We start from the raw sequence: 5,797 nt of genomic DNA on the forward strand, positions 1-5,797 counted from the left end.
GCCCTAGGCACTTAACAAACAAATGCCTGTTAGATAAATGAAGGGCTTAATTAATCAGCATATTGGTAAGATTTCAGTAGGTACCAAAAAAAAAAAAGAAAAAAGAAAAAGAAATTCTTTGAGTATAACAAAATTGAGCCATCCCTGGCTGAGAACAGAACTGACATCTTTAAGATCAGGTTTAAGCCTGTATATTGGTTCTTATTTAAACATTGGGCATAGGGTCCTATATCTGGAGCTTTTCACCTGTCTAGGGTAATGGAAGGGAACCTCCAGCTAGGGATATGTGATGGTTCAAAGACCTTTCAAAGACCTTTCCATTTCTAATTCTGATTCTGTAGAGTGTGATTTGTCATCATCTCAAACCAGAGAGACCTGGGGAAGAATGTTAGGTAGGCTTTAGAGTACTCCCCAAGTTGCCTCCTTAAAAGAAAGATGTTCTACACACATAGCCCCCCTCACCGCTGATGGAACACTACTGTTGAACCAGATCAAAGAGCATTCTTGGGTCCCAGCAAAGCACAGTCATTGGTGCAGTCCCACTGACACTGGGCTGCTATGTCAGAGTGGGGAGGAGAGCAGGAAGCTGTATTTAACAGTTTGTTTAAAAACAAAACAAGGAAGATTGAGGCCAACATGCACCACTGTATCACCCTCTTCCATCTTAATGGAGGACAGCCTGAGATAATCTTTTCAGAAAGTTTTGAAGGGTCAAAATGAATTCATGCAGCCTTGATGAGCCACTCCCATTTAGAGCCGCTACATCTTTATTCCCAGCTAGTATTAAAGGGCACCTTTCTATTTACTTCTAATAAGCTTTAATAATATTTTTTAAAGTGCATAGAAACATCAAACTTGCCTCTCTACATGCAGGCAATACATGCATACACATAAAATAAAAAATAATAAATAATTTTTTTTTTTTTTAAAAAAAAGGTACTGATAGTCCATCGAATCTGATGTCATTGCCTCACAAGACACTGAAACAAAAGGCCAGACATCCCTGAGCCAGTCATCTTATTGGACCCAGCACTGGGCCAGGCCAACAGACAGGAAGGTCTGAGCCTCTGCACAGAAAGCATCCATCATCCCCTGGACTTGCCCCAGCACAAAAGACTTGGTTTTTCTCCAGTTAGGCAGCACGGTATGCCCTTGTGTCACACTCTGTGACCTCCCCAGTTGGTGTGGCCTTTGTTTCCTTTGCTCATTTCAAAAATGACTCAGCTGGCACGGCATGGAAGCCTGGCCAAGTTTCCATTTTCAAAGCAGCCCCTCTCTTCAAATCTTGGCTGAGCTTTTTAAGAGGCAGGTGCCACGCCGTAAGATTATAAGAAAGCACTGTTTTCGTGCATACATTTTCCACCTGTATCAGGGAAATAACACTAGCAGCAACATTTACCATCTTTATAGCAAATAATGTAACTGCATTGCCCAAAATAGTTGCTACTAGGAAACCAGTTTGGAATTTTGCTTTTTTATGGATTTTTGTTGTCTTAGCACCTTCCCCAGTCTGCCCAGCCCCCTCAAACCTATAGACCCAGTCGTCAGAGCACAGGGAAATCAATCCTACTGAAGAAAGCAGGTACCTAGAGACATTGATTTCCTCTGCACAGCAGGAACTAGCAGCACAAATCATAGGAAGCCACAGGAAGGGGCAGGAAAAGCTGTAGTGAGCGTGGTGGTGCGTTCTGCTTTCAGTCTAGAATAACAACCCTGATTAATTTTAGCTGTTGCTCATTGGTAGCGCTGCCCTTGATTTCACTAGGAAGATTTCAGAATACTTTGTGTTGTTCTGGCTTTTAAATGAGGGAAGCTGGCTCATTCTCCTTCGGAAGAGTCATTAGCATCCTCACACATTTCCCCCATCATAACCGGCTACTCCACCTTCCGTTTTCTAGCCCTTCACATCACCTCTCTTTTGCCCTGCTCTGTGGGCTCATTCATGATCTTTAGCTTCTCTTCTTATGTGTCTGGTTGCTTATGTTTCAGGGGAAGACAATAGAAGTGATATAGGCTATTATTCATGAGTAGCCTCCAGGGAAACGTGAGAAATGCCCTGTCTCCTGACCCCTCTTAGCATAAGAATTGCTGATAAAATTCTGAACTGGAAAGAAAAGTTCTTCTGAGAAACAGACTACTCAGTCCAGAGCACATTTCTGGAGAAAGAATTGGGGAGGGGGGGTTCCTAATAAAATAAATAAAAAAGCAAAATAAAATGAAATATGTTTCACACAAAGGCATATACAGACTACAGTTAGGACCAGCAATTCACTACCACGAATCCAAAGTAACAATAAAGCACCAAGGGTCCATCTGCAAATGTAACAAACTAGGGGCCTTTCACGTATAGCCCAGTAGATGTGACGCCCCCCTCCCCACCACTTTATTTGACTCAGCCACAGATAAGTGTTGACTGTGGCAGGGGGTATGAGAAGGGAGGAGCCAGGATCACCTAGTGGCTATCAAATCACCCTCTAATGACTCTGGAGCGACTAGTAAGAAAAATGTGCTGCCCAGAGAGGTGTCTGGAACTGTGGGTCTCAGAGCTGCGTCATCATCAGTTGTCACTCATGGAATCAAGACTTCCAGTCTCTGCAGACACAAGTAAAACCAAGTGACTTCCTATGTTCTCTATGCCAGTTCCAGTTCAACTGCCTAGTCTGCTGCTTTTGCTCATTCATATTCCTCCCTGTCATCCTGTGTCTCCAGAACCACAGACAAAGACTTCCAAAGGCCTCCTGGACTTCTCCCAGTGCCCCCAAGAAACTAAACCCAACATGGCTGGATAAGAGAACTCAACATCAGTGCCCCTCCCTCCCACAGTGCCCAGCCCTACCTGGTTGGTGCCCATGGTGAGCCAACCATCTACAGGATTAGCAAACTAGAAAGTCACGCAGCTCCTCCCTCTAAGTTACCCCCTGTGCCGGATTGCTTCCGTTGTCAACTTGACACACCTGGGAAGAGGGGTTTTCATTTGAGGAATTTCCTCTGCCAGATTGGCCTGTGGCCGCATCTATGGGGCATTTTTCTTAATTGCCAATTGATGAAGGAGAGCCCAGTCCACTGTGCATGTTGCCATCCCTGGCCAGGTGGTCCTGGGTTGTATAAGAAAGCAGGCCATGCACAGGTCAGAGGAGCAAGCCAGTCAGCAGCTTTGCCCACATTCTCTGCAGTCCCTACCTCCAGGTTGCTGGCCTGCTTAAGTTCCTGCCTTGACTTCTCTCAAGTATAAACTGTGATCAGGAAGTGTAAGCTAAATAAATCCTTTTTGCCTCCAAGTTGGTTTTGATCAGAGTGCTTTATCACAACAACAGGAAAGCCAACTAGAATACTCTCCATTCCCAATAGCCAATCCTTTAGAATGTATCTCACCCACCTAGCTCACTGGAGTCTCAGTGCACAGCCTCTGCTACTCATCTAGATAGCAGTGACAGATAAGCCCTACCTCCACAAAGTTGCAATATATTAATACTTCAATTCATTCTTCAATACTTCACATAAACAAGATCATTCTCTAAAAAGATGAACATGTCACTTTTGCTGTTTAAAATCACACAACATTATTCTTGCTTTCAACCTAAAGGTCTGTCTCCTTAGGAAAGCACGCAGACTCCTTTTGTCTATTCCTGCCCACTTCTCAGACTCGACACCTGCCAATGTCTCAAACTCTCCCTGGATTCCAACCATCTGGAGATATTGAATTCCCTGAGCATGTTTTCTTCTCCCATAATTCTTTCCTCTCTCTACAAATTAGTTCCTCTATTTATAATGACTTTCCTTCCTCTGATCTTTTTGTTACTGTCCTTTGTTTTGTTTTGTTTTGAAACAAGGTCTCACTATATAGCCCAGGTTAGCCTCCAACATCTGTTTCTCTACTTCCCAATGCTAGGACTACAGGTGTGAGCCACACACATTCTCTGACATTTTGTCTAGGTAACGCTAACTCTTCAGTCAAAACATCCCAAATATAACTTTACAGAACTCCCCTGGCACTTAGATGCTTCTTTCCTGTGCACACCAAATCACCTATACGTGTTTCCATTATTCAGCTGAAAAAATGCTTGGCACTTTTTTTTTTTTTCTTCTGACATCTCTGAATTACCCATTACATATAAACACTCTGAAGTCAAAGACTGTCCCATTCTTACAATTTATAACACCCCATACCTAACACAATTAGTTAAATTCTTTTTATCTATAAAATGTACATGATATTAGTAGACTATGTGCATAGCATGCATAATGGGGAGTTTGTCATATAATCAATGCTGAACTGATGTTGGCTCTTCAGAGTGTTTTGCTCCAGTTCTTACATATTCCTGGCCTAGAATGTTCTGTTTCAAAGAGATGGGTAGCCCAGAGTAGGTGCCTACAGTAACAGTCTAAGGGAATGTACTGGGCATAGATAGACACAGTTAGAGTCAATGATTTACTCTTTCCCCAGAGGAAATTTTCCTTCTGTTGTTCCCCACAAGAAAAACCATATACTAATAAGAGCACTTCTCTTTGAGACAGAACTAATATCATGCACAATTTATAGATAAAGAACTTAACTAACTCGGACCCAGGTCCGATGCTGCCTCCCTTCATCTAGGTTATGGAGAGTAAGATGTGGCATGGTATATAACAAAGCTTGAAACTATAGTGATCTATTCCTAAGTCCCCATAACTGCAGAAAGCAATGGAAATTATCTGAGTGCCACTGATGCTTTTTGATTGCAGGGAAAGCTGAGAAATATACATTTTGTAAGATGAAGGTCCATCCCGCGCACCTGAATTAAGACAAGTCAGCTGAGCACCCTGTTGCCTAAAATTAGAGGCCTAGCAGCACAGTGCCCAGCCCTTTCTCATCTTGCACTAAGGGAAAAGCAATGTCTAGAGAGCTGCATAACTAATTTGTATAAAACACTAGACTTATGAGTCAATGTCACATTATTGATCGCCCTGTCTCGTAAAAAAAGAATGTAAAATTCAGAGTCTGTGGGACCGAGAAACCTGAGCATTCCATCCAACAGCACTTGAGCATTTCCAGGCCAACCTGGACCATTGGTTGTGATGGTATTTGTTGATAGGATATGCTGAAGAGGAGGAGATAGAAGGATCAGGGGTTCAGAGATGACTCAAAACATGCTCCCAATGGGCTGGGGGTACAGCTCAGCAGTAGAGGGTTTGCCTAATATATTCAAGACCCTGAGTTCAATCCCCACACCATCAAAGAAAAAAAATTGCTCCTGACACCTCTCCTCACAGATGTTTTGAATCACATCTGTATTAGGTAAAGCAAAAACAAATTTATCAGGAAATTGAGATTCCTAAGTGTCAAGAGGAGCCAGAAGGAATCCAAGAGCTGGAGCAGAGGGAGGAGTGCTGGGCACCACACTTGTGAACTCACAGCCACGTGGTTACCTGCACAAGACCTGCACAAGATCAAGCCAGCCAAAATTCTAGCATGGGTGGGGAAGGAACACACAAGGCCCTGTCCATAACTGAGGAGCTATTGACAATTGAAGATACTGGGGAAGGGAAAATCATTCTTTAAATTTTTTTTGAGAATTTCATACATAAGTGTTGTCTTTCCAATATTTCCATCCCTCCCAGGCCCCACCAACTCCTCCCATGCCCCCACTCCCTCTCAAGTTCTTATCCTCTTCTTTGATTTTATATATATATATATATATATATATATATATACTACAGGTGCTATTTTGCTTTTCATTAATTGCTGATAAAAGAGCTAGTTTCTCTAAGTCTTGTCTTTTGTCTTTAACTAAGTCAAAGTAGTTGGGAGTACCGGTTC

The sequence above is a fragment of the Nannospalax galili genome, unplaced genomic scaffold (genome assembly GCF_000622305.1).
Source record: "Nannospalax galili isolate Female #2095 unplaced genomic scaffold, S.galili_v1.0 scaffold229, whole genome shotgun sequence".
Taxonomy (NCBI): Eukaryota; Metazoa; Chordata; class Mammalia; order Rodentia; family Spalacidae; genus Nannospalax; species Nannospalax galili.